Source organism: Corvus moneduloides, chromosome 6 (assembly GCF_009650955.1).
Source record: "Corvus moneduloides isolate bCorMon1 chromosome 6, bCorMon1.pri, whole genome shotgun sequence".
NCBI lineage: Eukaryota > Metazoa > Chordata > Aves > Passeriformes > Corvidae > Corvus > Corvus moneduloides.
In genome coordinates, this window is record NC_045481.1 from 46526787 (window position 1) to 46550363 (window position 23577).

General features: G+C 39.3%; 1 long non-coding RNA gene across 1 annotated transcript in view; it reads left to right on the forward strand.

The window, feature by feature from the left end:
- The window catches only part of LOC116446187, a 63598-nt gene that overhangs the window by 9623 nt on the left and 30398 nt on the right, over positions 1-23577 (forward strand). The window contains exon 2 of the long non-coding RNA XR_004241078.1: positions 17229-17293. This is a non-coding gene — a long non-coding RNA (uncharacterized LOC116446187). The remainder of the gene's footprint in view (positions 1-17228; positions 17294-23577) is intronic.

Below are 23577 nucleotides of genomic sequence, written 5' to 3' on the forward strand. Positions count from 1 at the left end.
ACACATCCTGTGGGACCAAGTGTTACTTCAGTGGTATTCTGCCATGTTTCGTGAGGTCGTAAAGGAAAACATTAGAGAAGCAAACTGCTGTGTGTCACTAGTGGTGATACTGCACTGAACAATGTTTGCTTTCCAAAACCCATTTTCAATAGGGGTAATAAATCATTTAATTGCTTTCCACAAGTGTGCTGCAGCACAGCCAACCTCCTGCTTAACTGGCAAATACTCCACACAGGAGAGGTGAAAAGGGGCCCTAACATAATGGCAGGAGAAAATGTTTCTGTGTTGGCAAAAGCAAATATTTCTCCCTAAATCACATGCCAGCACAATGGAATCACCCCAAAATACAATATATTGTGCTGCTCTTATGTTGTAGCTTGGGAGTCTGAGCCCTCATTGTTCTTTCCCATATGCCAGTAAGCAGTAGTGTTTACTGTACAATTTCCATGGGTTCAGCTTTTGTGCCTAGTTAATTACAAGGAAGCAGCTACAATTTAAAGTCACTGCATTTCTGAAAGCAGGACAAAGCACTACTTGACAAAATTTATATGTTCTGTGACTGAGCAAGTGCTTTTGAAGAGCTTCAAAGGCACTAGAATCTTCATTCTTCCTTTACATGTCCAGCCCTGAGTCTTTTTCATCACATACCAGTGAGTTCCATGACAAAGATGAATGAATGTATGAGTTTGGTAAATTGGCAATGTTAGTGTGACAGGAGCTACCTGGGGAGCAGCAGATGATCTGCATCTGGAGATGGGGTGTGGAGAAGTCTTGCAGCCTGTTTCTCAAAGCACGTATGGTGGGAGATCACAGGGGCCAGCACTGCAAAAAGGTAGGGCTGCAAAAGGCTTTCAATGCGTTCATTGGAGATGATAATAAAGCAGTAAAGAGGCAAACCCAGGTCTCCTAGGGTAGACTGTTTTCCTGTAAAAATGACCCAGAATTAAAGAAGCAACTTAGTTGCAAAGGCAATGGACCCATCTCCTCCTTCTGAAGTTGTAACTCAGGTTCGTAACTCAGAAATGCTCCTGTGCAACAAACCTCCTAAGAAATAAACTAAAACTAGCTGCACTCATGTTTTTTCATCCTGATGCTACTAAAGATTCCTTGGTTTTTCAGAAGAATTTAGCTTCTTTTGATAACTCACCAAGGGTGAGTCTCTGCAGAGGCAAGCGTTACAGCAGGCACTGCAGAGTTTAGCTCTGAGCATATCAAATGTATTGCACATCACCCAATGTCCTGAGCGGTACAAGTATATGATAATTTTGCAGCCATTTTATGCCTTGGTTGTTAGTTTATTTTTTGACTGACCTTATCAGCAAACATTGGCCTGTTAAAAAAGAAATATTTCTGATGTAAATTAACGTGGGAGCAATTTTCTCACTCTACTTTTGACTTAAATTAAATGTAAATCCTAGAAAATAAACTAAATTTATTGTAAGTGAAACCACACCTCCCATTTTGCTGTCTCCACTTGTGCTGGTTGATTAGTGAACTTAGAGAAAGCTTATCTGCTTATGGAAGTGAATTTGGATTAAGGGTGTGTGTATGAATTTAAACTGTGCTGCTTCTCATTGATTGGCTTCCTGGTAATTGTTCTTATCTGGGAAGTGAGAGGTCTGTACACAAAACCAATTCAGAATAAGACACTCTTTACAGCTTCAGTAAACTTTTTTCCCCACATTTGCCTTCATCTACAAAGTACTGGGATTAGAGAGTCAGATGGGGTGTAAGTCCTGGAATGAGGTGTTCGAAAGAGGCAGGAAGGGTTGGAAGACTAGGGTTGTGCAATTGGCCCTACAGAGCATCAATCACAAACCCACATCCTTTCTGATAACCCACAAGAGCTGATAATAATTGAAACAGTGTTTGCTGCTGTTAGGTCTGTATAGGCCTGTGAGTAATTTGCAGTCTTGGACAACATTTAAAATTCTGCCTCATTTGTGACCAATACAGTATTTATAGTATTTTTCATAGAGCTCAAAATGCTAACACCCCGGCATCCTGGATCAGTTCCAGCATGCATACTTCTAGTTTGTTTACCCATACTTCTAGTTTGTTTAGCCCTGTAGTTCCATCTCCTGTAGCCAAACCATTTGCCGCTTCTTGTTCTAAACTGGCAAATAAATGCCGTGTTGTCAGCCTGTTGACTCACAGGGCAGGGCATTCCTACGGCTTGCACTGCTATTACACCTGTCTTGTAAAGAAAGCTTGTTGTATCACACATGCACAAAACATTTTAGCTGTCACCATCTTTCCCTCATTCTTTTTACTATTCAAACATTTACCTAAGGAATGGTCATTTTCCATTCTTGGCCAACACGAGGTTTGGGTTTGGTTTTGTTTGTTTTATTTTTACTGGAAAAACAGTTTCCAGACTGGGGTTTTTTTAGAAATGCAGTTTGACTTCTTCCTCTAACATTTTTTTCAAGCATGAGTGGTTGACATTCTTCCCCTTTTTCCCGTTTTCTGATCTTTGCATACGATTAAAATGGTGAATATGTATAACTAGGTATAACTAGCAAACTTAACTCTTAGACCAGAAAAATATCTACACCAATAAGACTAGAAATTGATTAAATCTTGACACTGGGCTTGTGAGCAGTGCCAATATTGACTACTTCTACTATCTGTATTGGCTAAATGCAATATTAATAATAATAACAGACTCAAAGATCCTATGAGAGAAAAAGATTAATAATTTCTCAGCATTCTCAGGGTAGTACTGATCCTGTGTTCTTATTCTCGTCACTCAGAAAAGCTGAGGCAGTGAAGGCAGTGAAGGGACACTCTCTATTTACAGTGACTATAGGCCATACATGGTGGAAAGCATTTTGCTTTCCAGTGTCCAGCAAATTCCTCCAAAGCACCTGTGTTTGATGCTTCAGCAGTAAGAGAAAGAGGAGTCATTCATATTACATTTGTATTGATATGAGCCTTGCAAGGCTGTCTGAGTTTATTGAATCATTGAATCAAGAATTAAAAGGACTTTCATTAGTTCATCTACATGAAGATGTAAGGTTTTCTTGTTGTTTTTTTTTTTTTTTTTTAATTGAGATATCTGACCTAGGTTTCCAGGATGTATAGTCTAATAATATTAAGCAGCAGCATCTGCTTTTAAGAGTGTTTTTCTCAGGGTTGACCTCACATATGTGTCTTGACTAAAACCAGCATGCACCTTCCTGCTTCACTCAAGACTGGGCAATGAGGCCTTACCTTGTATTTCTGCACATCAAGATTGTCAGCAGTAATGGCTGAAGAGAACCACTGAAATACTAATTTTGTTCATTAAGGAGTCTCTTTTTCACCACTGTTTTTTTACTTGTTATCTTGAAAATCGAGGGTAATCAAAATTAACCAGAATGCCTGCAGCAGTGAAAACAATTGTAGTGTTCCCCTGGGAAGGTTGCCTAATTCTGCAGATTTCTCACACATTCATTTTGGTGGAAAGCATCTGTGGAGGAACGAGCAGAACCATGTTTAACAATAAAAAAGCACTGAAAATGCAGTAGATTGGTAGGAAAGTTAATCTCCTTATGTTTTAAAGCATGATTTACAGGCAGAGCTGTGATGTCGGATATGTTTTCAGTTAAGATAGCGTACACACAGTACAATCCTTTTATTTCATAAGAGCATTAGGATTCTTGGTGAAGAAAGGCTCTATTATAAATGCAACACATTATTATAATTATTAATATGTTAACAATTGTAAGAATTATTGCAAAGGAAGTGAGCTATTTGTTCAAACAATACAATTTTATCATCAGTTCCTATCTATGCACAATATAAATGGGATTGAATCCAGTCCACAATGTCAAAGTCCAACTGAATTTCATTTACAGTGCATTAAGTAGGAAAGAAAGATAATTTGGGAAGTGTGGGATGTTTGCACTTTGCTTACTTTGGCAAGACTCATTCCTTTATAATACATTCCTGACTTTCCCGTTTTTGCAGTCAACATACGTGGGTCTTTTTCAGTGCCAGGAGATCAGGGTGCTTCTTACAAAACAAGGTTACATAATGCTCCTAACACATGTGTGCCAAGGGGAAACCCCCTTTATTCCATGTCCTACAACCTTTTAAAGCAGTGTTGGCATTTTTTCCGTTCTACTGCATCTGGTTAATTTTTTTACTTGCTGCAAGTAAAAAAAAAAAAAAAAAAGCAGCCCAGTGTTTTCACTGAGTGCACCTATCAGAGAAATAGGTGGTGCCCAGCCTGATGCATTTGGGCCCTATGCTGAGTGCATTTGCCCCTAAACTTCCCAGGTAGATGGAAATGTTATTACTAGTTTTATCCTTTGTCCCTCAATTACATGTTCTTGGCACATCCTCTCTCCCAGAAGGAGTGAAAGATCTCCACCACTGCTTTTTCATCACCACCACCAGCATCACCATCTGCTCTGCAGGATCTCCAGCCCAATGGGTGCTCTGGATTTACAGCTATCCCAGTCAGTTTTGCTAAGACTTGTCAACACATTTTGTCTTTAAATAGCACAAAAATCAACGTGGTGGGAGGAGGGGAGGGGAATGCACCCTGAATGATTTTGCAAAAGCCTACATAGATTGCCTGATCTCCTTTCCCTGGCCAGTTGGGAGCACTCTGAGAATGATTCCTGCATCCCAGCTGCCTTGTTTGCATGAGGCAGGAGTGTTTAGTGGAGAGGAAGGGAAGGAAGTGGAAGCTGAAAACTGTTGAATATTTTCCGAGGACCTTCTTCCAGGCCGTGGATTAATTTCTGGCAGCTCCAGGTGTAAGCAGTACAAGCACTACTTGGAATGCTAACATTCTGGGAGTCCTGTAGGCCATCTCTATCCCTCACCAAATTACATCTGGCTACCAACTTCACAACATGCATGAAGACTCATCCCCCACCTTTTTTTTATTTGGTACTTTGTGTGTCCCCCAGCCCAGGTGCCTGCAGATAGAAATTGCTGTGGAACAGCTGCAGCTGAGGCATGGACCTGCTGGCTGTACACTGGCTCACATCTTGTGGGACTTGTGGCCACTGGGAAACTTGGGGAATTTCTCCTGTCTAAACAAGTGTCTTCTTCCTTGGAGAGGTGTGGATCAAGCAACATGAGGAGGCCAGAGTAGGGAAGAACAGAGAGGCACGGACGTGGTATTCCAGTTTGAGGGGGCGCATGTGCGGTGGGATGCTGTGGGCCCTGTGTGACCTGGACAGGTCTGGCCAGTCTTTCTGGGGTGTCATCAAAGTCCAGCTTCTTGGGGAACTAAAGGTTGTGCCTCTTCACTGCAGCAAGTACAGGATTTTTATTGCAGCTGTTCTTTTAATCATTAACACACTGCCCTCCAAATAAATTTTATTTGAGCTTGATTGAGGCTTCTGAATGGACAGAATTTACTTGCTCGTGCTCCTTTTGCTATCCTCAGACATTCAGTATTGTAAGACCGCTCACACACATTTGGGGGATTTTTGTTCTGCTTTTGGAAAATTCCACTGCTCCAAACTCTAGCCATTTTCAGGAAAAGGAAAGTAAGTGAAAATTGGTTATCATTAAATTTTAGTCATCATTTAGTCTGATCTTGGACCAGTTGCTAGCTCATAGTTCTTTATGCTGGTCTCTTGAAATGAGAATTGTAGCTGCCTTTCCTGCTTAGTGCAGGCAGCAGGAGGTAAGAGGAGGACATAGAGAGATATTTAAATCCAAACAAAAACCCTCATGTTGCATTTACAGAGGAATGTCTCCATTTCTGAAAGGGTCACAGCACGCAGGTCTGTGACTTCAAAACACATGGTACCAGGAAGCTGATTACATTTTTGCTGTTACTGTATCAGAACTATTGAGTGTTTGATGGACCGTGTCTGTCCCAATAATTAAAAACTCTTTGTCAATGTTCCCTTTATAGATTCTAAAGCCAAGTAAATTTCAGAAAAAACCCCAAGATTTTTCCTTTAAAAAAGGTAATTACTGAGCTTCTAGCCCATACCCTCTTGACTGAGGTTTGTTCGAGTCATGGAGGGTTGGTCTTAAACAAATATCCCAATGAATTTATTACGTCAAAGTCATGTTCACTCCATTGTGTCTAATGCCAAAGGTATTGAGGAAATTCCATCAACAAAATCATTTTCCAGTCTCCCTGCATTCATTGCCAAGAACAGCATCAGCACAGCTGATAACCAGAGCTGCCATTTTCTGTAACATTCTTTTCAAAGGAAAACCAGAGCAAAAATAGCAGAGTCACTGAAATATAAATGGAGAAAACAAAAAGCTTGAAATATCACTTTTGTGGTTCTCAGTTGAATGAGCCTTTATGTGATGTCAGTGGAATTTAGTCCTAAATTGAAAGAGATGCTGAAATTTGCTTCTTGAGTTAAGACCCTGCCCTGGTTGGGACCTGTTCATCTTTGGTGTAATAAGGCCTGTGCAAGGATGTTTAGAACTACACTGTAAGTGAAAGGCTCGTCAGGGTCCAGTGCCCTTCCTAACTAACTTCATGCATGGTTGTTACCCTTACATGATGTAAGACACACCCATTCCCCCCAGATTATGATTCTCTAGTGGCTATTCCTGTTTTTATTTTGGTCCCTTCCATTTTTGCAAAAGAATAAGGATTCTGGAACGAGATAGATACTGGTTTTTCATATCATCTGGGATTTACCTCTAGGAAAGTGAAGGAGAAGATTTAAAACTCATGAAGTTCAAAGGGAGAATAATTAGAATAGCTTTCACTGCACACCATCTTCAGTTACTAAATAAACATAGATCCTAGGTGCATACAAACTGTTCTTTATGCCTAAGGCCAGAGCCTGTTCTCTCAAGCAAACCAGAGGGACTTCAGGTGTTTTTCAAGCCAGATGCTGGAACCAAACCTAATCAAACTTTAAGGCGTTCAAATTCTGCGTTCTGAACTTGTCTAAAAGAGAAAATAGGAGGATGTGGCTTTGCATTGCAGAACCTAAACTTTTGAATTGCCTCTCCCACTGCTTATCTTCATTCCTCTACTCATTCTTTCCTATATCATGTGCTTGTGATGCAATTGCAGGAGCAGCACGTGGCCTCACAGCCCATGCTCACAGCAGAAATGTTACAGCCCCAGGATTACGGCATTTGTAGAGCTGGAAGAGTTAATGAAGAGTAAATGGTAACAGGCAACTTGAGAGGAGGGAGAGATGTTAAGAATTGAGACATTGTTTTCTGGATTAATGGTTTGTACACAGAAAAGAAAGTTAAAACCTTTCCTGCTATAGGCAGTTGGGATTGGTAGAACCTGGTCACACCTTTAGAAAAAAATTCTTAGCAATTTACTCCAAACAATTCCAAGTAAACTGAAACTTCCCAGGTTATTTAGTCTTCCTCCTGATGTACCATTCAGGGAAGACTTAACACTTGTGATTGGAGTTGTGGTGTTTTAACACCTGATCCTGGAGCTGTAGCAATGGGAAGAGAGAAGTGTGCTGGATGGATGGATATGCGTAAGCCTGAGTCCTCCTGCTCTGCTAACTCTGGAAGACAGTAGGTTGTGACTGACCAAAGCTGAAAGGGGCGAGTGTCAGGAAGGGTAACCAAAGCACCCTGAATTACACATAGAAAAAGCAATCTTAACAGTGAATCACTAAAAGTGGTTAGTCGCTGTGTTATCCTGTTAAATCCTTCTTCTGACAAAGTTGTTATCCAGTTGGTCTGTACAATGTTAGCTACTATGCAGAACTGTCTGTGAGAAGAACTCAACCTCTAGAATAAGAGATGAGTCCAGGAAGAAGAAAGATTACCAGTAAAAGTGTTATGCAGATCTCCCAGTGGGAAACAATACATGACAGTGTCTTCATGTGCTTATGGATCGGAAGATCTCATTCTCAGTCTCTTTTCTCTCCCACCCCCTGCCTTGTCTTCCGTAGATGACTGCTTCTTCCCAAAGGTACCTAAGATTATTTCTAAGTGCTTGCACTCTTCATGAAGGTACTTGGCAGTTCAGTTCCACAGAAACACTATTTTAACTTCATTTAATGAGAAAATACAACATGCTGCTTGGCCTACCTTGTGTAATCATAGGTTGACATAATATCGACATTGGTCACAAATTTTGTGGAGCCAGGTGTATTTTAACAGGTAGATTCTTGCTCCATTTTCTCCTATTTTTACATGCGGTGGGTACCTAAGAGGAAGAGCTGGGGCACAGGTTTGGTTGGTGTAGCACTACACTGTATGATGGAGAGGCAGGAGGTCATCAAATTAGATTTTGGTTCCTAGGATCCTCTTTAAGTTTTAGTCTGTATAGATGAGGTCGCACCCTGAGTACCCCAAATGTCACTTTGGGCTTATACTATCTAATTCCATCCATTTAAGTGCATTAGCACGTTAAGGTCTTTAGTTGCCCACCAAGTCAACACCCCACCAAGGCAGTTCAGCCAATTAGAGACACAAATCTTGTGTTATTCTCCACTGACTCTGGTTCTAAATTAAGTATTTCACTTAGGTAACCACATCAGACTGAATGCATTTAAGGGCTTCTTTTATTGCCAGGTAATCTTTTGACATCCATTAAAACTAGAATTTGCCGTGAATACTCATTTAAAGATACTTATCAGGGCTCCAGCCTTTGAGCACAAAGTGTTTCTCAGCCTCCCTACCTGTAACCCATTAAAAATCTGTTGGTGGTCTGATATGGAGAGAGATCCCATCAGGAATATGCCCCAGATTTGACCAGTCTTTATCCTGCAATTTATTGTCCAGATACTTTGAAAGTCCTTCAGTGTGCTCCTTGGAGAACCTGAATGCTTTGTAAACCCTCTTGTCCGCAAAGCTCACAGCCTAACCTACAATTACATTCCATCAAATATAGCAAATCCTGTGATTGGTCTGCTTGGAGATTGTGGACTCTCAGGGATGATTGGAACAACAGCATAAAACCACTAGTAACTTCATGATCAAGGAAACTTTCCATAACCTTGGGGAAGCAGAGTTCAGTTGTGCTGCCATCAAATGTCAAGTTAAATATTACTTTGATTTCTGAAGGCAGTAATTGATTCCAACTCTTAGCCCTGCAAAGCTGCCCAGTCCTAGCACCACCCTTGTCATGTGTGCTCTTGCGATCAGTGGCATTTCATGGGAGACGGCTCCAACCGGCAGACATGAGCTTCCAGGAAGGACCATATTTCAGTATCTGGGGGTGGTTTCAGCATCCTGAGTGAAGCAGTCCATTCAATACAAAGCCTCAGACTTCAAGGGCAGAGAAGTCAAGGGGAAGATCATCACTGACTACAGCTGGATTATGATCCCTTCTGTCATCTTCACTACCTCTGGTGATTTTGTGTATCAGCTGACTCTAGAGTAATGTTGTAGTTACATGTAATGCAGGGTACCAGGAGGGAAGCCCTGTTCAGGGGCTATAGGAAGTCAAAGGACCTTCTTCAGCAGAACTGCAAGAACAGCTCAGCAGCAGAGAGCCACACATTCCTCAGTATGATAAAGACCAAATTCCTCCATGTCTGTACTTAACCATGACTGGTGAACAGTGGAAGTGCTTGTAAACACATAGGAACTTCCTGTAGCATGACTGAAATGAATTATAAAGAATATTTATTTTTGCAAAATGTCAGGGGTTATCATCAGTTCATCCAGCCTCTTTGTATCCCATGAAGAACTTTGCATTGTGAATTTCCTTCCCAACTCTCTCTCCATCCCATTCATCATCTTAAGCTTATACTTCCTAGGTTACTTTGTTGGTGTTGCCTGGACGTTAAGTATCTTCATACTGTATTTCATGCTACTCTATGAAGTGTCCCTTAATGAAGGCTAATCCTATTTTAAAATATATGATCCAACCACTAAATTCAGCTGCTGGATTTTTATCCTACTTTTTTTTTATCCTCTACCTGTTTCCCAGCCTTTCACAAAGCCTTTAAGTATTACGAGATCCAGGGAAATGAAACCATTCTTTATGGTTCAGATTTTCCTATCAGCTTTGGGAAATATTAGTATAGGGTACTACTAAACTGTTGGACTTCTAAAACAGTATATAACCCACCATCTTTACATGTTCGGATTTTGTTGATTTTTTTCAGCCACTGTTTCAGAAGAGCACTTCTTTGCTTGACTTTGTTTCTTAGATTAAAGACATCCTGATTAAGAAGAACTTAAGAAAATGCTCGTATAGTTTTATATGTTCCCCAAATTGTTATGCAAAATTAAATGCTCACTGGTAAATATAAATCACTTTACTTAAGGGGAGATGAAGTCATAGATAAATAAAAGGGAATAGTCAGATAACATTTCCACGGTAGTGAACAATGGTTGTACGTTTGCATAGCTGTACTTTGACAAGAAGATTTCCTTCGCTGAGACACTGCCACCTATGTAAGACAAATTTGCTCAAGTCTGTGTTAAACTGTCTGCTTTGACTAAATCGATGAAGCAGATCCAGAGTGATTAGAGATGAGTAAGAATAGGGACAATGGTCAACTGTTATATCAATATCCATCAGGCACGTGCTTTAGAGAAACAGGAGTGAAGGAAACGTGATCTATTGTAGCTTGAGGAGGCTGCATTTTCCCGGAGGGAACCCTTCCCCAAAGCCTAAGTAGTTAAAATGCACAGCATTTTGTTTGCTTCACAGTAGCTACTTACGTGACAAGTCTCAGGGTTAAAGGACCATAAATCATACGGTTTTTTTTGTCAGGATGGTTAAAAATCTGATATAAACAGGCTCCTGACAAAAATGTGACACCACTGGAATGGCCAGCAGTCATTGATTTTATGTTTACAGGTTCTCTTCCTCAGATTCAAAACAATCCAGTTTACAGCCAAATGAGACTTGTCATGGAAGCAATTTGAAAGCCAATTATATCAATGGCTTAACAGGGACAGATGAGCTAGCTAAGGCGAACTGAGATGCTCATTCCTCATGATAATAATGCCCATTTAGTTCCAAATTATTTCTCCAAATATTTTTATAAAACCATTAACCTAAAGGCTAAGGTGCTTCTTACTTCATATCAGTCTCAATTTGTGCTGGAGCTGTCACAGCATCACTATGGAGCAGGACTAACAACTCCACAAAGATGGGGAAGGTAAAACAGCAAAACCCTCATTACAGAGTAGCTGAAAACTGTATCCAGAGTATCTCTCTTTATCTAACGGGCACAATCCTATTTTCTATTGAAGTTCATAGAAGGTAGCAATACAAAAGAAAAGGTACCCTAAGATCTGCTGGAACAGCTGTTACCCTAAGGCTATGTGAAGTAAATGGGTTATGAATGGGCTGAAAGAATGGATAACATAAATGTGTGAATGGGTTAATGAATGAGTCGAAATAAATGGGTTAAAAGTTCGAGTCCTACAGATGTTAAGGAGTGCATAGAATTGAACAAAATCTGAAAAGATTAAATTTCAGGATGATATTGTATTTTGCAGATTTAATTCAAAAAATGGAGGGGATGCTGATTAGTCTGAAGGGCAGTGTAGTTTACCTCAGGGGTAAGGCCACTCTGCCTGTGTGTGTGTGTGCGCGCGCACTTTGCGCTGGGGGGAAAATGGGACAGACAAAATCTAAGCAATAAATTGATATTAAAGATCTGGCAAAAAATATGATGACCTTGATCATGTAGGAAAAATAGCACATTTAGGAAATCACCAAATGCCTGTGCATTCCCGTTAAGGCTCTCAGAAACGCAGTAACTGTGCAAGAAGGTTTTCCTTGAGTTTCCAACAGGAAAACACAGATGTTTTTTATTACAGCAAAGAGCAAATAGCAGATTTGTATGAAACCAATAAACAAGTTTCAGAATGTATCTCAAACACAGCAAGATTACAAGAGAGAAAAGATAAAGCATTTACAGAAAGTTCCATGCCTCGGTGGTGCCTTATCAGGTTATGTGAATACCAAAGATCAGGAAAGTGCCAGTTAAGAGAGTAGTAAAGTCTGTTCAATATTAGGCTTTAGCAATATTGACACTTCCAGGGAAGCAGAAGGTAGGCTGTGTTAAATAAATCTTAATAAATCCCATTAAAGAAAACACTGCTTGCTTGCCATAAAATCAAATTACTAAAACAGCTGTCCATGCAGAGTATTATTCGCTTGGTTTCAGCTAAAGTCTTGTATCTTCATCCTTCAGCTTTCCTTGACAAATGGACAGAGTCCCTCTTCAGTAATTTGTCTTTTGTCAACACCTTCTGAACCATGAAAGTTTATAAGCAGCACAGCTGACAAGTTTTGCTGCTGAGAGTCCAACATAATATAAGCTGGATATGCAACATCCAGGTGGATTTAAAATAAGTTCTTTGATGTGGTAGAAGGGCAAAAAGTATTTTTTTCTCAGTTTTCACTTTATGTGTTATAGTATTATAGTTTCAATTTATTTAAATGCCCTCAAATGCAAGCATACAAACATACACATGCTACTCTTAGTATTAAATATAGTTCTTATATTTTATATAAATATTTCTCCATAACATAAAACATAACTAAAAATTAATGTGTGTTAGAGCTACTAAAAGTGCTCTAACTTGCATTAGTTATAATTGCATTATAACTTACATGCAGTTATAATTATTGCAATACTTACGTTAATTATAACAATTTAAAATGCTTCAGCAAGTAAAAATAACAGCTTAGAGACACAAAAATATACTATGTTTTGTTTCTCTAAGAGGTATTTTTACCTTGTTGAAATATTTATTTTCTTGATTTAAAATGTAATTTTCTTTAAGATGGTCTTGCAAAGTATTTCCCTTTTTTCTCCTTTTCAAGACAAAAAACGCTTCAATGGCATTTTCATTAACGTTTTCGATATTAGCTCAGTTCATGACCTTTGAGTGATTTTGCCTTTAGTATTCTTTATTTACTGAGTAGTTTGGTTAAAATTATGCTACTCCTAAACACCACCACATTTGCTCCAAATTTCTACTAGATCTTCTGCAATGGTACCTGGTAAAAAGCAGAATACCATTATGACTCCCAGTGTGAAAAATAAATGGTTTCTATCTAAAAAATACATTCTTTTAACAAGGTAACAAAGTAACTTTTCATGTTGGAAAAACAAGTAACTCGTTATCTGGCGGTCCCGGCACAGCAGAGTAACAGAGCTTAGTGGTGTTCCGTAGCTTCCCTTTTTTAAGAGGAAGCTACCTGACGTGTGGACATCATCTTTGAACTTCTCACCCAAAAAGTACAAATGTTTTAAATTAATACTATGTTGATTTGTTTAACTCTTCCCTAATATACGTATAGTTGAATGGATAGAAGTTGTGTGGGTTAACCTGTAGGTCTGTCCTACACACACTGAAGAGAACTAGACTTGGTAGCTATGAGGATCATATAGATCTCCATGGAAACCAAAGGATAAGTCAGGGAGAATCTATATAAAACACTGAATGTTTGCTGCAGTGTCTCATCAGAGAGCTAACTCTCCAGCTGCTGCCTGCAACAAGATAAGGAAGAGCTCAAGTCATAAAGTAAATCAGATCTGGATTTCAGTCACTTTGGAAGTGGAAGTGTTCAGTTGCATTTGGCTTATTGCACTGGCAGGTCCATGAACAAAACAAATAGACAAAAACTACCCAGAGTCAAAAGTCAGAAATAAACACTCATCGTTTTGGTGTAGGTTAAGACAGAAACAAACAAACCACAAAAAAAACAAACCACAACAAAAAAACCCCCAAACAAATCCCCACGTGCTCTCAAGTGCTCTCGGTTAATGCCATTGATGTGAAGACAACCAGCAAAATTTCTGATTTTCAGTCATTGTCCAGAAAGAAAAAAAGATTGGTTTACTTCATGTAGGTGTTTTCTGACTACACATGAAATCAGAAATGTCTTGTCTTGCTGCACCTCTCTGGACAAAAATTACTGAAGGGAAGTGACAATCTAGACAGTGATATTGAGTATCTTCTAACATTATAAATGTACGTAATTCCTTCTTGTACTAAAACATCATGTTCATAGTTTTTCTGTATAATAAGAGATTGAGACAGTCCCTTGTGCAAAATCTCTGTTTATATGAAGAGAAAACCAAATTTGTGCATAAAGGCACTTGTACACACAATGAGTTTTTTTTCACTGGTCTTTGACTTGTCTGATCTGCTCAGTCTTCCTATATTTTTATGTAAAATACATGTATTTTAGCATGTGACTTTTCTTGAATATCTGTTACTCAGAAGAAGTCAGAATTATGAAGTAGTTAATTTAAGTAAGTTAAAAGAGGATAATTTATTTAGCCGAAGATTCAGAGGGTGTTGTGACACTTCTTTGTATGCAAAGAAAAGATTTTAATTGGAATTGGGGTGATACTGGTGTGATTCAGCAAAGTTGATGTACACAGAAAAGCCTACATCCCATCCTTTTCTGTATCCTTTGCTCTGTTCCTCATTATAGGATGTCTTTAAAGAGATAGGCTCTGTCTAGGCTGGGTTTTTAATGTTTTCTTGATTTATGACCTCCAGGTGAGTTTCCTCTAGGAAAGCAGTATTTCAGATTTTTGCCTTTAATGGGATATTCAAGAGGCAAGGTAACTGTTTTCAGGAAATAAAATACAGTAGGGCACAGTGACATTTGGAATTTATGCCATCTCCCTTATGCAGCAGTAGTGACAAGCAGACATCTGCTCCAACATTTCCACAAGGTCTTCTGACTACATAGCACTCTTTATTTTATTGACAGCTCCGTATTGACTTCAGAGCTTTATCCTGCTATCACTGCATTGAATGGAAAGTTGGGATTTTTGTGTGATCTTTCAACATCAGCTATGTTTGCTTTAAGACAGGCACCAGAAGACTCTGAGGCTTGTCATGAAATAGTAATGCCAAGCCTGACTTTAAGCATATAGTCTCTTTGACATGAGGAAATTTTATGCAAGTGGAACCTATTCCCTGTTTTCTAGACAGATTTCTGATAGGTTCACTGTGGTCTGATTTGTCTTTTTTTTTAATGCATAGGAACATTACCTGTAGCAAACTGGCTAGCCTCTACAAATCATTTTCTTCATGTTCTTGGAAAGGTATCAAATCCAGAAAGAAGTTTAATTAACCTTTGCGGTCAAGCTGATAAAGCACAAAACTTATTTGCAGCAGTAACAGTGGCTAAATACAGAGGGTTAATCTTGATGAGGACATCCGCTGTCAATATGTCCTTTAAGCTTTTACTTCCCTTTAAGCACCATTTTGGCTGTGATATCTCCCCTGCTATGAAATTTTAGATAGATGGAAATTCTTGAGAGGTTTCTGAGCCATGCAGTTTGCATCTCTGCACATTTCTGCCCAAGGCATGAGAAATTATCTGATGTGCTGCTCTGGCCTCATTATTCTGTTGGAATGATGATGTTACTGGCATACAGGTACTGGAAAATTCTCTTAGGAATCCTTTTGAATGAAAGGCATTATCCAAATGCAAATTTTAACTTGTGGCAATATCACTTGTAACTTTGGATTAGGAGTTACATGAGCAGATGTTTGAATAGCCTGCTGATTCATCGAAATGCAGGGCATAAGCTAATACTGTCGCAGGCCTGGTTTGACTCTAGAACAATAGGAATTCAGGGAGCCTGGGAGTTAAAAGCAAGGAATACTGGAAAAGACAGGCAAAATCTGTAAGTGTCCCCACCTGCTCCACTCTCTTTTTTCAGAAAAAAAAAAAAAAAAGAAGGGACATCATGAAAGAAACCGTTTGTTGTCTTCTTTCAAAACCTATCACATTCCCAAGGAGTCTTTCCACTACCTTCATCAGTTTTGTTTATTGTTTTAAATTTTCCATGTACCTCCACAGCTTTCTTGGTAACATATCTTCCAGCAGGCCACATTTCCATCAACTCCAGGAGCTGCTGCTCACCAAATTCTCTCATTTTGCACCACTGACAACAGGATGCTGCTTCCTCTGCCACGTTTGAAAAGACCGTATGTGCCCTAGAGTTGGTTTTTTTTACTATGTTCTTTGAGGATGCGCGCACTGATTTATGAACACAAGACTCCAATCTGTGTGCCCGAACTATTCAGTCCCATTTTGGAAGTAGATTAGAACCTGACTTCAATGCGCAGCCTTTTTGCAATTGTCAAAGAGTGAAGATCACTTAGAAATTGTCTCTGCTGATGTTCAGAGCTGGTTTGTTTTGCCTTCTACCAGCCAGCCTCCCACCTTTACATCAGGTCCTGTATCCCATATTCTGTATCCTGTATCTATCCTGTGTCCTGCACTGAAATGCATATCCATGCATTTTTTAAGTCAGCACCAAGGATTCCTGCCAAAGGCCAGGTGATGCCAAAGGGGCCTCTCCTTGACATCTCATATCCATTTCTGTGAGGAACATCTCTGCAGGTGCTTGGTTCTCCTCCAGACGTTTCTCCACTCCACATAGAATGTGAGAGATGGTATGCTGGGAGATCAGGAACCAGGAACAAGGAATTGTGCAATTCCTGTCCACCAGCTTTCTCTGTTCAGTTGTACACGTGGGCTGACTCCAACTACACAGACACTGGCTGGAAAGTCAGCAGCAGATGGGTCAGTCTGGTACCCAGAGGTGACCAGATCTCAGTCAGGCTGCACTGTGGGGTCAAGTAAAAAACCTCAGGGCTGAGGTGAAAGGCAGATAGGGGCCCAAGGCCAACATTAAGGACAGCGTAACTTCAACTACAGCTGCAGCCTTACTGACAGAGCAAAACTATGCGAAACCGTAAGAGCACACGTACACAGATTCTTCACTGAATGCTTTCAGTGGGTCACCCCAGTATTTGCAGTGATTAAGGTTTAGGCAAAGCAGCAAGGTGCTGTCTTCCTCCAGAAATTTTTCCCAGGTAATAACCTGTACTATTGACACAGACAGAGAAAAAAAATGCTGGTTTTTCACTTCCCTTAATCTTGCTAATTTGTAATGCTAGACAGCTAGGGTAAAAATGAACCAGAATGAGAACGAAAACTACTGAAATAAAAGTATCAGCTATCTAGCTTGCATCATTCTCTGCATTTCCAGCAAGGACACCTCCCCAGTAATAACACCAGCCCAGTCATTCAGGGCCTTTTATGCGCTGCGACTTCACAAGCTGTTTTATGAATCCAGTGTGGACAGGTGATTTCCATCTATAGGAAAGCAGAGCACAGAGAAACACTCAGAACAGAGGATAATTGATGTAGTCTGTTTAGTTGAAAATTTAAAGCAAGATTTCTGGCCATGAACATTCCTCCAAGCTGTAATCAGACCACCATAGGATTAGTGGTGGTTCTAATTCTCCTTTCTGAATTTACCTCGGATCATCAATTTTTATTTGTACAATTTTTCTTTCAGGAAAAGGCTATCTTCTAGTTTTATGCATGATGGATGGGAAACAGTGGTCTATGCTGGGATAAAAGGTGGGTAAGTCACCTACTGAATTGTTTATGCCACACATTTAGGGTCTCTGAAAGATGTCATTAACATGCAAAATGGCTGAGCTTGTACTACAAGACTGTATCCGGTAAGTAAAGGACACACAGATGTTGTACTCACCGGCATTGGAAACTAAAGAAGGAAAATATCAGAAATCTTTGCTATATTCAAGTCTTGCTCTCACGTCTCTGTACCTGCAGAATCCCTTCAATAACCTTGTGGGTTTAAAGTTATCATAGTGGCTCAGATTGAAAACACGGTGAGGTGAAGTGGCGTGTTTCCACTGATTTTATTGACATTTTTATCAAGACTATCACCATGCCTAAGATTTTGCTGTATTTTCCATAGGAACAAATGAGAAAGTACATGATTTTGTACGCACATTGCTGATTTTTCAGCTGATATGAACCAGTGGTCACTTCTGTCTTGCTTGTCTGATTTTTGCTAGTTTAGAAGTCAAAACTCCTCATATTTTATCTGCTTATTTACTAGAAAAAACCAACCAGCTACGTGGCAAATTACTCTTAAGAGTGCAGTAATGTTCCAAATTTTTTAAGTACCACCGACACAGTAAAAGTATACCTAGGAATGTAGAGATAATCTTGAAGATAAAAGATATTACCTCACTATATTAAGTAATTAAACCTTAGAGACCCCGGAAGAAAAAAGAGCAATATAGTCAAAACTACGTTCTAAAGACCTTTTTGTAATCTCTATTACTGGCATTCATTTTGACCAATACACACTGCCATATAATCTCTATGAGTATTTACTGAGGCCTTGCTGCTGGTTCACTGTTTTTACCTAGACAACAAGATTCATGGAAACATTGACATATCATAATCTAATCACAGATGAGATACTGTAAATGAGCTTTACGTGACTGTACTGGAGTGGCTCAACAGGTTTTGATACGTGTCTGGTACACTTCTGAGTGCTTTATGGGGACATCCCATTAGATTTACATCCATAAGGGCAATCTTTTACTGGTTTGAGATCTTCTTATAACAACCAGTTCCTATTTCACCTCGGCAAATTGCTCCTATAATTGTTTTATTTATTTATCTATTTATTTGCCTCAGTTTGGAAGATCTTTTCTTGTTTGGGGGTTTTTGTCTGTTCATTTTTATTTCTCAGATAAAAGTAACTGGATGGAACCTCCTCTGCAACCATCCTGATCTGTTTTCACTATTAATTTTGTGCCTGCTTGTGTTTGGCCCAAGGGAGATGTATTTGTATATCCCAGTTCCTCAGACCTTTAGTTACTTGAGTGGCACCTTCTCCAAAACCAGTTACTGTGCATTGACCTCAGTGAACTGATTGCACCTGCCTGATTTGTTGGCTACACAGCTATTTATTGATCAGCGCCTTTAATATGTTACCAAACCAGAAGGAGCCAGCAGCTGCTCTCTCTACATTTGTACACAGATTGACCTGTTAGCTGTGTATCAGGAAGATAGAAAGGGATTCAAACAGACAAGTTTCTTTTTTTAAAGTTAATGAATGCTGAAGTATTATCTATGTTAGAGGAGTTTCTCTTTTCTGTCAATGTTAATCAACATCTGTGAAGACCTAGATGAAATCCAGGAGTCTGAAACACACCCAGAGAAGGCTACTACCCTGGAGAAACTGCTGTTTGAAGAAGTAGCAGTTTAAGCCCCTTTGGAGATAATCTCAAAAGTATGATAAAGATTTTATTCAATTAGTCAAAAATATAAGGAGATGTGAGTATGTCCACAAACACCGAGGAAGCTTGATTTACCTATTGTGAAAATAATATTTTACTGTATATGGTTAATCATCAAAAAAGAAATAGAAATCATCAGAAAAAAACTAGGTAATTCCATATAAATTATCTGCTTCAGCTCATTCCAGTTTCTTGGATTGTACAGAAACAGGACAAAAGTCTAATGAGATTGTATAATCTTTGAGAGGGTCTGGCAGTACTGCACTCTGTACAGAACCTCTTTTCCATGAGGCCTGAGACCACAACTTCTATGATATAGTTCATCCACCTTCCTTTCAGTACAATGCTATGAATCATTTGTGTGAATAATAGTCTGAGAGAGCCTGTTTCTGACCAGGCATTGCAAAAGGAAGCATAGGCATCTGATGCAAACTCTGCAGATATCAAACAGGGCATAAAATGAAGTCCACCTCTTTTCCTTTGTCTAATTAATTGCATTCTAGAAATATTAGCCATATCCATAAACTGTTATCATAGTTGCAGATCTTTTGGGAGGTGCTTCTTTACGTCATACCCTTTTCATTCAATATTGTTAACGTAAAAATACGCAACACAATGTAGGGAGCTTTGTTATGGTTACTAAAGATAAAGATCCACACATTCACCCCCTGCCTTTTTTTAAGGCACCTTTAGCCTCATGGTTTTGTTCCTCCACGCATGGGTACAATGTCTCTTGGTACTAGGGAGTCAAGGGCATAAACACTGTGCCAAAGGGAAGATAGTCTCTCTGCATGACAGCCTTTAAATGTCATGCTTGGCCAGAGAAGCAAGGGAGAAGCTGTATTTCCCTTCTGCACTTCCAGCTCAATGGATCGCCAGGTCTGAATACGGCTCATCTGGTTTCTGACAAATATCCAAAAGTCTATAATGTGATGATGGCTTCATCGCATGGAATCTGAAACACAGACTACACTGATGGTAATCCAGTTTTCTTGGATTATGGGAAATATGTTCACCCAATAAAAAGTATATATTAAAGATACAATACAGATAAAAATCCAAGATATACAGCTGGTGACTGCCCAAGTGAACTTTACTGCAATATCTACATAAGTGAAAATTGATTATTCATAAGTGTGTAAAATAATTTGCCCTTTTTATAAATAATCAGTTTATCTAGCTTGTGGGCCCGTTCATGTGGAGAAATGCTCATCACTTCAGTTAAGAAAACGAATGGGCCATATTCTCCTGTGGCATGGTTTGTCTTTCCTGCATTAGTACAGTCCCCAGTGTGACCACAATTACAGCAGGATGGAGGCACTGCATTCTGTTGTGAGTAGCTCCCCTTATATAAACACCTTAATAAACACCATGAACACTCTACATGTATAACACCCACATTGTAACCATGCTACATTTTCTGTTCAGGTAAAAGTGTGTGACTTCTGTGTACAGACAAAGCAAACATGAAACAAAACCAACCAATCAAACCCATGTATTTTACATATATGTAAAATTCAGTAAAATAAGCAAGGTCATGAGGGAAAAACCAACATGTTCCATAAGATGTGGAACAAGAAGACCTGGCTTCTCTGATAAGATAGCAAGGGTTGAGCTTACAGATCAGTATTAGCCATTCTTTTAATAGAAACAGTGTTGCTTCATGGGATTGCAAGAATCTGGGGCCTCTGGGATCACATACCTGCCAGATTCCATGGAAATCATCTACCAGCTACAAGTGTTGTCTGGGAGCAGCAGATGAATAGGCAGATGGATCCATGGTACATCACTGGATGCCCTTAACTGCAACATAAAAACCTGAAGCAATAAGAAAAAAAGAGTTATTCAGTACAGTAGACAGTTGGAATCAGTGGGGTTTTACACTCAGTTAAATGTACATTTGTTCAGTATTCTGCTTTTCTGTTCCTCCTTCTGTTCCCAAGCCCAGTACATAAGTGAAATGGAACACCACAACCTGGGGTAGGAAAAGACCTTAGAGGTAGAGAAGCAAAAATGCCCATAGTGCAGCTGAATCTCCAGAAAGGCCCTGTGGCTTTCAGCAATCTGTATTTTCCAGCAGGTTCTGCAGCAAGACAGGGGTGGCAGCTGCTGAGCAGTGAGGTGTGGTGCTGATACCCAGTTTTCTCAGCAAGCTTAAGGCTCTCATGCAGAGCAGCAGGGGTGAGGAGCAGGGAAGCAAGATAGCAATGGAAGGTTTTTCTTTGCCTGTGTAAGATGGATCCGCAAGCTTTTCTCCCACACCAGCTCTTTGTACACTCTTGGGCAATGAATTTCATTGACCTATACAAAGGGTCCTCTTACCTGGAAGATGACCAAGTGAGCTTCCCCATCCCTGCAGGATCAACTGCCTTGTGGCACAAAGGAATGGTGCAAAAACCCTTCCTGGAGAGAGAAGGAATGAGACTGCCCAGTAAAGGATGCCTGCAGTCAGCTCTGTGCCGTGTGCTTTGTACACCTGGTGGGTGCATCTGTTCCAGACTCTCCTTGTTTCCAGACAGTACCTTGACTCACAGTGACAATGATTAACTGCTATATTTTGTCTGTAATATGACATCTCTCTCCCAGCATCCACTTCAGCCTCGTGTGACACAAGCAAACACGACCCACGGATGAAACACACTCTTCTCATCCCTTCTTCAACAAATACCTTCCATTCCTCATTTGTTTCGGCAATGTAGAAGGCAAAGCACCTTTCGTGTGGGAGCTGCAAGCTGATGCCATTTCAAGTTCTGCTGTCTGGGACTGTTTCAATTGAAAATCAATTAGAAGTATTTAGGTTGTTTAAATAAAAGCTACAGCTTTACCCTGCCAATGCTCTAGAGTACAGAAGTAACATTATTTTAAAACTGTCTTATCATTGCCTTGATTTGGGATTTTGACTTAAAAGAATTGTAGCAGGTCTCAAGGATGAAGTTCTGCAGAGGTGCTGAACCTATTACCTAAGGACATGTATTGCTGGGGTGTTAGATTACGATTAATAGAAAGGGAGGAATGAGTTTTTCTGGTCAATACGTAACAGCCTTTCTAGTAAGACAAAAAAAGATCTTGTGCAATTGCCAAGTGGCTTTTTTTTTTTCTATGTCCATGTGAACATTTTGAATGTTACAAGTGGTCACTTTGCTAACATTAGGAGTGCATCTCACTGGGAACTGGTGGTCACTGCTGACACAGCAATAAAAATTTTCCTTGGACTTCCATCCAGTGGTAACAAAAGGAAGGAAATGACCACATGGACAGCATAGCTCTGTTTCTTAGGTCGTACAACTCCAAAAATTATATCAAAAAGGAGGACTGCAGGGAAAGGACCAGCATATAGAATGATAGAATGTGACAGTAGCAGGTCTATATTTTCTTTCAAGTGTAGGTAGTCTGTGTAATAACTTTGAATAATATTGTTCACTGCTTTGCTCCTTTCTGTCTGGTTTTCAACAAATATAATGAAACCAGGAATATTTACCTACGGCTGTCACCAGAACCCAAATACTTGAAATTGGTATATACTATATATACACCTAGTTACAGATTTAAGACCTCCAAGTACTGAAAATACATAATTACATCAGTAATTGCAGTGTAACTGTTAATGCTAATGAAGAATGAAACGAAAGCTTTTGACCAAATTGATCAAAAGAAGAAAAAGTTGAGAATGCAAGGAAAACTTTAGTTCTTAAGCTAGCACATGATGTTTTTAAAATAGTAGCCTTTTCCCAGGATGCCACAGTAACTCACTAAAATGACATCCAAGAGTGCCATTTTCACTTAGCAACTTTTGGGCTTCTAAACCTGGAGCAGGATTTCCCCAGCCAGTTCTCTGGCACTGATGGATCCCTTCAAAGGGTTTCAGATTTACATGCAAACAATATACTATTCTATTTATTTTAAAATGGTCAGGGTTTATTTCTGGATTGGAGTTCTTGATCATGAGTTTCTCAAAAAACAGAGTTAAGTTGTACATGTTAAACTTCCCAAGTTAAACATTTTACCTGCACACAGCCAATAACAATTGTCATGAAAGCCCACATATGTTAAAGTGCATGCTAAAGGTCACAGTGTCAGTACATATTGAAAATTAGGGAAGATCAGGAAGGCTTGACTTTAGCAAAAGTCAGAGATTATCAACATGGGAAATGTGGAGTAAAAGCTACATATTTAAATAAAACTTCCAGACTATACAAGCTATTTAAAGTCAATGATACAGAAATATATTCATGTGATGTTAATGATGGGTGAGTTAAAGAACAGTTTTTAAAATCATATTTCAATATAATCACAATATTTATTACAGTGTAATAGGAACTATTTAAAGCATTTCTCATACTCTAGAATCTTTCAGTAGTAACATCATGTCACAACCTTTTTTCCGCTCATATTCAAAGTTTTTTGCTTAAGAGAAGCCAGAATAGCAGGTATGGGAAAGGAAGAATTATTTGATTAGTTGTGTTGTAGGGGTTTGTATTGGTTCTGTATTTTATTGGTTAACATTATAATTACACCACTTATAGTACTAATATCACTAGAAACATAATGTCAAATATTAACTTTGTGAGTGTCTTGAAAAAT